Raw genomic sequence first — 13,133 nt, forward strand, 5'->3', positions numbered from 1 at the left:
TCCTGATGTGAGCTCATAATGATGAATTTCCATGGCAACTCATTATAATACCATAAACCCTGCATTATGATTTGATGAAGGCTCAAGCAGGAGAAGTGGACTTCGCTTTTATTCAAATACCCTCCTTCATTAGTGATCACTTGTGTACAAACACATTCCTTCTGGAGAACCATGGAATGGAATATAATATACGTGGTTTGAAAGTGACTTGGAATGCAATAGGATTAAATGTGGATCTATTTTCCCTTTGTCATGCTAGCAAGAGGCAACTATTTTATAACAATGTCTCCAGGCCACCCCTGCAGCTTGATCCAGCAGATGCAGATTAACATAGATATTACTTCTGGATCCACCCACCTCCTATTTGTTGTAATTTATCCTTCACTGCCTCGGTTAGAACAATGTTTTCCAGATGTAGATGTGGCTTTCTTCCTTCCTTTCCTTTAATGCTCCCAGTGCACAAAATATAATGACTCAGACACCAGGGCTATCCACCAACGCAGGAGTCCTTTCCCTTAGAAGCTAAGCAGGCCATGGCTGCCTTCGTGATCTTGATTTGAGGTCGCTCATTTTTTGGTCTCTCTCTTTTTGAGGCCTGGATTCTCTATGTGAAGTGTTGGGCTGCGGAAGGGCTGTAGTGATTCCTAGATCATCAAACAAGAAGAGTTCATTAGGATCAGTTAGTCTGACCTCCTGCATAACATAGGCCATTGGACTTCCCTACCTAGTTACTGTCTGAACTAGAGCGTATCCTTTAGAAAAACATCCATGCTGCATTTTAACATTACCCTGACAGAGAATCCACCACAACGCTTGGAAAGTGGTTTCAATGGTTAATTGTCCTCACTTAAAAATTTGCATCTTATTTCCAGTCTGAATTTGTCTGGTTTCAGCTTCCAGCTTTTAGATCTTGTTGTTCCTTCGTCTGCTGGACTGAAGAGACCACTGTCTAATTTTTGTTCCCTTTGTAAGTAGCTATACATTGTGATCATATCCCCCCTTACCCTTCTCTTTGTTAAGCTAAATAGATTGAGCTGCTGGTGTCTCTCACTATAGGACTATCTTTTCCCATCCTTCAATCATTCTCGTGGCTCTTCTCTGAAACCTCTGTAATTTAACAAAGCTCTTCTTGAATTGTGGACACTAGAACTGAACAGAGTATTCTAGTAGCAGCCACACCAGTGATAAATATAGAGGTAGTAGAACCTCCCGACTCCTACTCGAGATTCCCCTGCTTATACACCCAAGCATACGTTTGCTGGAGATTGCTATGGGAATCGTTCTTTAGTCAGAGGTGGTTCTGGCCTATATGTGAGAGTCAAAGCACCCCCACCAGGCAATATCTGAAACTGGATTTTCCATTTGGCTAGCCCCTGTAAATGAAGCAGGTTCAGCTTCCCTGTGCCAAGACAGGGGCTCCCAGTTTAGTCAATTAAAAGGGTAGGGTAGCACCTAGGACTATAAAGAATCGGGGAAAATCTGAGTGGGGAGGAGAGTGATCCAGTGAAGCAGAGCTGCATGCATGAGTGAGAGCCAGGAAAAGGGGCAGATTGTATGTGGTTCCTGGGAGAAGGCTGAAGGCAGGGGAGCATTGAGAGGGGCTTGCTGTTGATGTCTCCATGCCCGAGAGGATCTGAAGGCCAGAGAGCAGCAGCAGGAGTTGTCTGCTGAATTCTGAGCGGGAGCCGAGGGCTGAAGGCAGGGGAGCAGTGGAGGGACTTATCTGCTAGTATCACCAGGGCTAGAAACCTGGACCCAGGGGAACAAGAGGGCCACAGGGAGAGAGGGATGAGTGGGGTTGGAAAGAGTGGGGTTGCACTCCAGCTTGAAGGGCTGGGATTACTCCCTTGGCAGAAGGACAGTGGAGGATTGATAGAGCCACATGTGGCAGAAGGCAGTGTTGTGTGTTGACATCATTTCATGGGATATATACACTGGGGTGATAAATGGACTATGTTGGGGACTTTTTATGGACTGTTTTGCTCTGTTTTTACGATATACTGGCCCCAAGAAAGGATATACCTGAGGCAAGAAAGCTCTTGTGAAGTTACCGGTGACGCTGAAAGAGGAAACTGAGGCAGGAGTACATGTAGATGCCCTATGACAGACCTTGAAGTGCCAATTTTATGAAGCATTTATTCAGTATTAATATGCTTGTTCTTGCAACAGAACTTCTCATTTTAACATCCAGTAGCAAGCATTACACTTTTGAATGACAATAAAAGGGAAGTAAAGTCTTGCCAAGTGGCTGATCTTCATCATTACAATATTGATTAGAGAGAGAAGATTTTGGAAAATATAGTCCTGAGGCTTCAGGAATATACTGGTCTTACTAAGTGATCTGAAGATAGACCTTAAGTTCCTCTGCACTGTGAAGTGTCAGACTACACAACTTCCTCTATCACTAATCAGAATTAGAGATCACTTCAAGCTGCAAAATTTGGATCCTGGTTTTGACACACACTATCACGCTCCTCTTTCCTCCCCCACCCCCAGTCTGGGGGTTTGGTTCCAGCCAGCGATAAAGATAAATTATTAGCAACATTTGGATCTGGATAGCAGGTCTGATTTCAAATGCTCCTAAATACTCAGATCCTGCGTGTAGACTTGTGCACATTTGTAGTCAAAATTGGTTCCACTGAATTCCTAGCATTGGACAGAAGTTCATTGTTAGGTGCCAGAAATCATTTGGTGCAGCTCCAAAACCTTTGTGAGAGGATTGTACTTCAGCCCAGTCAGAATAACTCCAATGATGCAGGCAGCTGCGAGACACTGTCCATTGACTGGTTTCAGAGTAACAGCCGTGTTAGTCTGTATTCGCAAAAAGAAAAGGAGTACTTGTGGCACCTTAGAGACTAACCAATTTATTAGAGCATAAGCTTTCGTGAGCTACAGCTTACTTCCTCAGATGCATCTGAGGAAGTGAGCTGTAGCTCACGAAAGCTTATGCTCTAATAAATTGGTTAGTCTCTAAGGTGCCACAAGTACTCCTTTTCTTTTTGTCCATTGACTGTCTCCGGCACGATCCTGGATCCAGGTGCAGTGCTTTCATTCAGCCTTCCCCACAGCAACCAGTTCCTCTCACATAGGTTTAAAAGAAAACACAAAACATTTTTACTAACTGCCTTTTACAAAATGTAGCAACCTCATCCGTAGCATCTTAAAACCTACAACAAAAGGAAGTAAACACAAACTCTGACCATATCTTCAAGTCCTCTACTTCCTTTCTATAGTAGTCAAGTGAGACAAAGCTAGTAAAATATATATGTATATCCTGCCCAGGTTCTACCCATTGGTCTCACTCTGCTCCAGCTGCAGCTGTGTATTTAACTTTATCAGATGAGGGTTTACAGTACCTAATCTTGAGCATTTATGTAGACAGGATGAGGCCTTGTGGTGTTAAAGGATAATTCTAGCTGAACTGTTAACAATAGAAATTGATTTCTTCACATTATTATTAACCTATTGTGCATGTTTGTAGACATTGGCTTACAGCCTCTTGCTTTTATTGCATTAAAAAGGAGACTTGTAGAAATATAACCACCTCATCCCACAATCATCCTGGCATACATATTTTCCTTTATTGTATCCCTGGTTGGTGTTTCTTTACCACAATACGCTATCCCAGTCCCAGAGCCAGACATGTGGCTTCCTTGAAATCCTTGCCAATTCTAATCTGTAGCGCAAGTGGCTTGGCACCCGTTTCTCACAAAGAATTTTGGTATCCTGCACCTCACTGAAGGTCTCAGCTACTTGTATTTATCTTTACCTATTTAGGGTCTGTTTGCTGCAGAGTTACTGCTGCTGTTTCTTTATTTAAACTTGATTCTGCCAAGGGAAGGAAAGTGTGACGGACATGCAGAGGAAGAAGGTGTAGTTCATAGCATTGCATTTATTCTGCAGTGCCAGGGAAAATGTGCACACTATTACTAATTTGTTTTTCTGTCCCATTTGATTTTTTTTTTCAAAACAGGAATTCCTTGCTTCCTTAGTTACTAACTAAATCTCTTCACTTACAGCAAACCAACAGGGGCTTTCAATGCCATGGTGCGTGGCCAACTAATTGTAGCTTCTTAGCAGGAAACTAGATAGGGAAATGACTGCTTCTGCAGCTTGGCTGGTTTTATTTTAGGGTGCATGAGCTTGTTTAACTTGCATACACAAAGAAGCAGATGTCTATTATTGTCAGATGGCTTAACGTACACCTAAATGTGTCATACTACAGACTCATGGGAATGGATGAGATGGGAGTTTGATTCTTCCATCTAGTCTGGGATCCTGCATCACAGCACTGGTTTGGAAAATTACTGTCTTCTGACTAGTTCCATTTAAAATTCAAGCTTGTACTTAAGGTGATCCCATCAAAGGGAAATCTGCATATTTTTTCAGAAGAGTGTAAGTTCCTTGGTTGCTCTTGAAAATTTTATTTTATCTGAAATCAAAAATGAAGCTAAAAATGACATTGAATTATATGAAGCACATTCTTTGAGACTGCGGGCCTGATTCTGACTCTGACAGTGGTGTAAATAAGAATAATTCCATTGATTTAGCCTGGTGTAACCCTGGTAGGAGAGAAGAATCAGGCCCATACATTTTTAGGGGCAATTTGAGTTCTAATGTTGGCACAAACAAACATCTTTTTTGTCATGTAAATGAGTCATATCACAAACCCGGAATCATGAGAGTTTATAGAAAATGTTATCTGTGAACAAATAAAGGTCTGGTTATTTTAAACCTCTTGCTCTGTTTTTCTTTATAGCTCACATTTTGAGAACGTTCTTATTTGGACATGGTCAGGTTGGATAAGTGAAATGATCCTTATATCTATGCATGTGAGTGCTAAAGAAAAGCTTATGCCATCTGCGGGTTGGGTAGGTTCCCTTGCATGCTCTGAAACAGTCCTTAGGGTATGTCTACACTGCAATAAGCCACCCACAGCTGGCCTGTGTCAGCTGACTTCAGCTCACGGGGCTTGGACTACAGGTCTCTAAAACTGCAGTGTAGACATCCAGGCTTGGGATGGAGTCTGAGCTCTGGAACCCCGGGGGGAGAGTCCCAGAGGCTTGGCTCCAGCTGGAGCCAGATGTCTACACTGTAATTTTATAGCCCCACAGCCTGAGCCCTGTGATCCTGAGCCAGCTGACACCGGCCAGCTGCAGGTGGTTTATTGCAGTGTAGACATAACGTGAGAATCTGGTGCCTTGCTGAGAGCAGCATTGAAGTGTAGGTTTGATGGAGCAAGCCAAGGCTGACACAACCAGTAAACATTCTTTCACCTAATGACCATGTGTGATGATGTCTGGTTCGTCCTAACCAGTAAGTACTGTGAAGGCAGCAAGCTATCTGTGCTCATTAAAGTCAACAAAATGCTTAGGTTTTTTCTTCAGGCTGACAGCACCACATAAGTTCTTTACAATTTTACTTGAAACTATTCTGAAGGGACTAGACCCATTATATTGCTTCATGTTACCACAGTCCTGAGAGACACTTGTACCTAATGATTCATAATCTTGTTAGGTGAGCGCATGGCTCAGCGTATAAGTCATTATATGCACTGGCATTCACCTGGATTGGATGGATTATCATCAGTTTGAATCTAGTCCAGATTGGTAGTGACTTGAAATCATTTCTATCTGGTAGCTGTTTAGATGACTCTGACCTGATTGTCACCAACAGAGATTTATGCCTCAGAGCATACAGTAATTAAAATAACTAAAGAGGCCAACTTTGATATAAGGTAGCTTAGCTGCATTATTCCTTAGACTTGCCTAAATGAAAAAAATTGCACTGCTTTAAATCTCACACCTTTAGTTAGTTAACCCCCTGCAAACCTCTGGGTGGGCATTATTTTGGTTTAAAGCATTATTTTGATTGAGCATAAATTGATTTAGGAGTTGGAACTGAACGAAGAGTGTCCACCGAGGAGTTTGCATACAGTTAGCTAAATTGGTTTTTAAAATACTATTTAACTTAAATCGGTACAACTTCTATATCTACACAGTCTTAGATGCTTTACTACCGTGTTAGATTGCATAGTACATGGGAGGTTTTAGTGTCAAAAATTCTCTGAACCATATGGATCTATCTAGTTAGTCAGAAAGTCTGATCCTGCAATCATTGTACAGATCAAAATCCAGCTGAAGTTAATGGGAGCTTGGCCTGCACAAGGATTATGCAAAGCAAATACAATATTCAGCACTTCTTTTTTTTTTTTTTTTGTATCAGCAGATGTATCAGGTCACCGTTACCTTGGATGTTCTCTTTGACTTTGTCTACACATACAAACTTAACACAATCCCCTACCATAGATGCAGTGGTGTGTGTGTGTGTGTATACACACTCACCATGAGATTCTTAGTAAATCAATCTAATCCCCAGTGTAGACGCAGCTAAGTCAAAGGAAGAATCCTTCTGTTGACCAAGCTACTACCCCACAGGGAAGTGGATTATCTACACCAGCAGACAAAAACCCTTCCATCGATGTAGGCAGTGCCAACACTATAGTGGCATAGCTGCAGCAGTGGAGCTGTGCTGCTATAGCACCCATAATGTAGACATGCCTGTAGCATGTCCACAGGGGTTTGCACGGGTTTAACTAAGACCTTGTCTCAGTTAGAAAAGTTTTGCTGGCATAACAATATTCAAGCAAGCCCTTCTGGTGTAGACACCACTTATGCCAGTATAAAAGTGCTTCTGCTGGCATAGCTTACACCAGTTCCTTGAGAAAGACAAGCTACACTGGCAAAATCACTTCCATGCTTGTATAAATGCATCTACACTAGGGGTTATACCAGTATAAGTACTAGTAGTAGGCATCCTTCAATCTCAAGAGACCATGGGTATGCGCCCCTGAGAGGTAAAGAATTTACTTAGTTGGTTTTATGGCAGGCACGAACATGGCTGAAGAGACCCACTCGAGAGAGACAATCTCTGCCGCATCTGTCACATTTAAAGGTGATGTTTCGACCTTTTGGGCTCTGCCTTCTGTGAGCTCTTTTCTCCTCTGCTAAGCTGGACTGCTTTCTCTTGTAACTCCGGAGACCTTTGTTAAGCTCTTGTTTCCAAAGGCTGCGGTCTTGAGTGGGATCTTCCCATTTGTTCACATCCATGACCATTTCTTTGAGGTCTCGCACACATCAGTATGTCAGTTAAAAAAAAGGCACACTCCTAACTGACGTCGCTAGGGTAGAATACATTTTAAGTGTAGACATAAGCGTTTTTGAAAACTGATTTTTATTTAGGGATGATCTACACCCATCTTTTGTACACTTAATATATTGGTTTTGAAGCAGATGTTAAAGTGGTACAAGCCCTTAGTGTGGACGCAGTAATGGGGATAATAAAGGTGCTTTTACAGGTATCCCTTATTTCCATAAGTACACACAGGCACTCTTTGTTTTATTTTTTTAAGTATCTTATTTATCTGCATTCTGGAGTCTGAGTTCCTCCTCCAAAGCTATTCCATTTTAGCAATTAACATATTGTTCTGCCTTTTCTTTAAAATTGTGCAGTCCTCACCCAGCCAAAACCTCACTGAAATCAATAGGAATTTTGCCTGAGCAAGGACAGCAGTACTTGGCCCTTAATTACTCAGCCCATTCAAACTTAAGTAACCATCCCTCTCTATTGAGTGTGACGTGCCTAGCCCAGTGGGCCCCAATTCCTGATCGAGGTCTCTAGATGCAATTGCAATACTGTTTATTTAATTATGATAATATATTGGAATCAGCTTGCCCACCATTGAAATGCAGCTGCCTCTAAGGCACTGATCATACACTAAGAATGAGCGCCTAATGATATTTCACCCCATCTTAGCTTGATAAGCTCTGTGTCCTAAGTATGCATGAGCCTGCACACAGGAAGAATGTGGGACAGGGCAGTCTATTTACTTGTTTTTTTCCATTTAAAGAACTGCTTTTTCTCAAGCATGACCAAGAAAAGAGGCAACACAAAATCACCCAACTCTCCCTTCAACCTTTAGTTTAGTGACAGAGCATGGACAAGGGGGCCGCAATGAGCACTTTCCAGCCAGTAGTGCTCTACAGTGTAATATGGCTACTGGTTACTAGTGAAGAGCTAAGCTACATAACATAGGACAGGAAGTGAAAAATATCTGATGATATTGTACAGGAGGCTTTTAGAAAGGGGGGATGTAATTGCCGAAACTGGGATTAATTTTGGCTTGCAGAACATCTGCGAGCAAATGAAGATCATGAATCTATTTGTCATCCAAATATATTCAGCCCTCTATTTTACTTTCTGGTTGGATTACAAAACCAGTTTGTTGTGAATATTACTTGATATTTAAAATGTAAATCACGTGGCATGGTTGAAATAGGTCGACTGGTGATTACCATGTAGGAAGGGTTGTCCCTTCTTCAGATATTTTTGCAGTTTTCCTTCCCTTGCTGAGCTGTGAAGAGCGTTTTGAATACCTTGTGTGAGAGACTGGGAATCTCTCTTTGGGATGAGCTCATGCAAAATTGGAAAAGTCAAGGTGACCTGCAAACGTAAAATGCAAAACCCATGCCAACATTAGAATTATGTGCTGATTGATACATGTCCCCAAGTGACCAGGATAATAAAAGGAACATTCAGCAGGTTTCAGACTTTATTCTGTTGCAAGTATTGATATACATATACAAACTTGGCAAGAAAAAACTGTAGGGTTACTTGAATGCTATAGGCCAACTCGATTTTTCAGTTCAGTACTGTGGTGGGTTGGTATGATGGGATGTATGATAGGCCCTTTGAGATTCAGGGGGGTTCTGCTTATTTGGGCTGTAAGCACCCTACACCAGCTGGTCCGCCGGAAACGTCCTCCAACACTTCTGCACTTCCTGTGGCACTATATCTAGGATCAGCAGAGTTTAAGGAGTTGGTTTATTTGGCAGGTGTCCCTTGTCATCCTGCCAATTAATCAAGCAGGAGGTAAGGAAGGGGGCTGAATGTTGCAGATAGACCAGAAGGACTCTTCTCCAAACAGGAGTGCGGAGGGAGAGCTTTACCTGTGCTCACATTGTTGCTTGCTAAGATTTGATTAGGAAAAAGGCACCTGAACTGGATTCTAGAAGAAAGTCCTTATTGCAAAGCTCATCTTTTTGATTAGGTGATTGAAAATGTGGGGAATTGTCTGAGGGGCGACATGACTTCCAGCTTGTAAATCACCTGGTTTGCTGATGGTGGATTATATGAAATTGTACTGCTGCATTTTAGTTACCTCTGAGAATTAATTTTGTTGTATTTTTAAACCCTATGTCAAGGTCATTATGAGTACATACTTAAGTGCCCTTCTTTAAGGGTGTATTTGTAAATCTAAATACTCACATGCTCAAGCCTTGCAGAATTGGGGCCAGGAGGTTTAGTACCTGACTTTGAAAAATCACACCTGACCTCAGTAATCACTAGAAATCTTATTCTGATGATTTACTGTTTGTCTTACTCTGTCCATATGAAGTGTGACAGGTAAGGTTATGTTTTGTCAATATTATAAAGCTGCAAAGACATGACCAACTGAAAAGTTATAGTTCTGACACCAGTAAATAAGTGCAGGGATTTGGAGGTCTTTCACCAGTGTTCCTTTTGCAGAAGTTGAAGTTATGTACTTCAGCTTAGGTATAAGAATATCATCCCGACAAAGAAACTATTGTAAAAGGCAACACTGGAATGATCTCAGTAACTATGTACTGATTTCACTGATTTTTCAGTGAATAATGGGATTCTCCAGTGTGAAGCATTCTCTTGGGTAGTCTTATTGCAGCTAATACGAATTTAGCAAAATGAAATAATTCAGAAAGGCCATTTATTCCTAGATGACTTGATCACAGAAGTTGACATAGCTTCCAAGTGCAATGCATGGGACTCAGGTTCCCTAAGGAAGAGCTACTCAGGGTCAATCTTTGCTTTAGGCTCAGTCATTTTTCTGCTAGCTCGCTTTTCAGAGAGAACATACCCAAAGTCAGCATTCTGTATAACACATTCCATCCAATTTCTGGAACAGTCTTCAGAATTCATTGACCAATAGCATCCAGTCTTCAGGCTGGGTCTGTGCCAGTGTTCCACTTGAAATCAATTAAAAGGCCAAGAACTAAAACAGTTGTTGTTGGAGGAATCTCCAGCCATCATTATGGAACAATCCTCTTTCTGGTTTACACAGTGGTATTGACAAGCTCCACAGGAAACACCCCCCAGCGATTCATCAAAAATAGGGAGTAGAAGGAGTGAAATGGGGAAAACAGAGATCCATCCTGGGGGAAAAAATGAATGTGTTACACAAGTGATGACAAAATGGTACTCTGGCCTTCAGACACACTGCTGTGACCCTTTAGTGTAGTATGTGTTTGATTCTGCTGTCCTCTGACAGACAGACAGCTGGGAATTAAAGGAAATAAACTACATCAAATGAGTTCTCTCTGGCAACCACTCTGGATGGTTCATCATCTGACTTCTGCGGTCATATGATGCTGACTTTCAGAAGTGGTTTAATGAATAAGAGCAACATCAAAGAAAGTGTTGCTTGGTCCTGGAGACCTAAGGCAAATGAAGTGCTACCACAAAAAAAGGCTTGGGTATTTATATAAAACAACAAGATGAGAATGACCAGATTCCCATGCTAATGCTGTCCAGGAAATTCTGCTTGCATGATGGACGTTATTTTTTCAAATGGTTTATAGAAAAGCTTCAGTTTAAATGTTGTTCTGGTTAATCTGCATGTGTTCATATTAATTTATTTTGCTGAATATATTCCCACTTTTTTTCCTCAAACTGTGTTCCATCTTCATTATACAAATATAATAGTGAACACTGCAAAAACTCAAGATGCCAAATAAAATTATATACAATATTCACATGTTTATAGTGAAAATTCCACAGACAGAAGTGCTAATGCAAGATTTTTCTCAGCATCTTTGGGAAAACTCGCACACAGAAACTACCTAATCCTGAAGGGGAAACCAGCTACTTTCCCTCTTGCATTCATATATTTTACATAAGTTAGTACTGTTAGTGCATCTTGCATCGAATATGATTAGGGTGACGTTTAAAGATTCATAAAGAGAACTGCGTGTAGCATTAAGTTTAATAAATATTATTTCAACTGATGTTCTACTCTGAAAAAAGCCACTTCAGAAATGATGCTGTTTGTCTTTCTGCATCAAATTAGCCCATTTTACAGATGAAAAGATCATTAAATGCCATCCATGCTAGCTCACCCTGGGATCTGAAGGTCAACCTGGACTTGGTCTCGGACAGGGACCCTCACCAAAGATAGATTTGCAGACTGAATTCTGACTCAGGTCATCTCTGCATCCCCATTGTCTGCAAATTCGGCACTGTTCTATTTATGCAAACCAATCTGATATTGTTTTCAGAGCAGAAACATTGCAAATTATAGCAAATTTGAAAGTGAAAAATATTGAGTTGGTATTTGGAGTGGACATCTAGATGAAAGGCTCTGTGTTGGTAGTGAACATGGGTGCCTTTTAGATTCATAGATACTAAGGTCAGAAGGGACCATTATGATCATCTAGTCCGACCTCCTGCTCAACGCAGGCCACAAAATCTCATCTCACCCACTCTTGCGAAAAACCTCTCACCTATGTCTGAGCTATTGAAGTCCTCAAATCGTGGTTTAAAGACTTCAAGGAGCCGAGAATCCTCCAGCAAGTGACCCGTGACCCATGCTACAGAGGAAGGTGAAAAACCTCCAGGGCCTCTTCCAATATGCCCCGGAGGAAAATTCCTTCCTGACCCCAAATATGGTGATCAGCTAAACCCTGAGCATATGGGCAAGACTCACCAGCCAGATACCCAGAAAAGAATTTTCTGTAGTAACTCAGATCCCACCCCATCCAACATCCCATCACAGGCCATTGGGCCTATTTACCATGAATATTTAAAGATCAATTAATTACCAAAATCATACCCTCTCCTCCATAAACTTATTGAGTCTAATCTTAAAGCCAGATAGGTCTTTTGCCCCCACTGCTTCCCTTGGAAGGCTATTCCAAAACTTCACTCCTCTGATGGTTAGAAACCTTTGTCTAATTTCAAGTCTAAACTTCCCAATGACCAGTTTATATCCATTTGTTCTTGTGTCCACATTGGTACTGAGCTTAAATAATTCCTCTCCCTCTCTGGAATTTATCCCTCTGATATATTTATAGAGAGCAATTATATCTCCCCTCAACCTTCTTTTAGTTAGGCTAAACAAGCCAAGCTCCTTGAGTCTCCTTTCATAAGACAGGTTTTCCATTCCTTGGATCATCCTAGTAGCCCTTCTCTGTACCTGTTCCAGTTTGAATTCATCCTTCTTAAACATAGGAGACCAGAACTGCACACAGTATTCCAGGTGAGGTCTCAACAGTGCCTTGTATAATGGTACTAAAACCTCCTTATCTCTACTCGAAATACCTCTCCTGATGCATCCCAAGACCGCATTAACTTTTTTCACGGCCATATCACATTGGCGGCTCATAGTCATCCTATGATCAACCAATACTCCAAGGTCCTTCTCCTGCTCCGTTACTTCTAATTGCTGCGTCCCCAGCTTATAACTAAAATTCTTGTTATTAATCCCTAAATGCATGACCTTACACTTCTCACTATTAAATTTCATCCTGTTACTATTACTCCAGTTTACAAGGTCATCCAAATCTTCCTGTATGATTTCCCGGTCCTTCTCTAAATTGGCAATACCTCCTAGCTTTGTATCATCTGCAAACTTTATTAGCGCACTCTCACTTTTTGTGCTGAGGTCAGTAATAAAAAGATTGAATAAGATTGGCCCCAAAACTGATCCCCGAGGAACTCCACTGGTAACCTCCCTCCAGCCTGACAGTTCACCTTTCAGTAGCGTCACAGGCCCTGCATGTCTTTGAGTGTCTCTGCACACAGGAAGCTTATAAAAACATGAAGGGCTAGTCTACACTGGCAACGCTTAACATGCCTTGCGTGGTCGCGGCGCAGAGCTGGGCGAGAGCTCCTCCAGCGCTCTAAAAAAACCACCTCCACGAGGGGCGCGGGTCCCAGCGCTGGGGCACTGTCTACACTGGCGCTTTACAGCGCCGCAACTTGCTGCGCTCAGGGGGGTGTTTTTTCACACCCCTGAGCAAGAAAGTTGCAGCACTGTTAAT

The sequence above is a fragment of the Lepidochelys kempii genome, chromosome 9 (assembly GCF_965140265.1).
Source record: "Lepidochelys kempii isolate rLepKem1 chromosome 9, rLepKem1.hap2, whole genome shotgun sequence".
Taxonomy (NCBI): Eukaryota; Metazoa; Chordata; order Testudines; family Cheloniidae; genus Lepidochelys; species Lepidochelys kempii.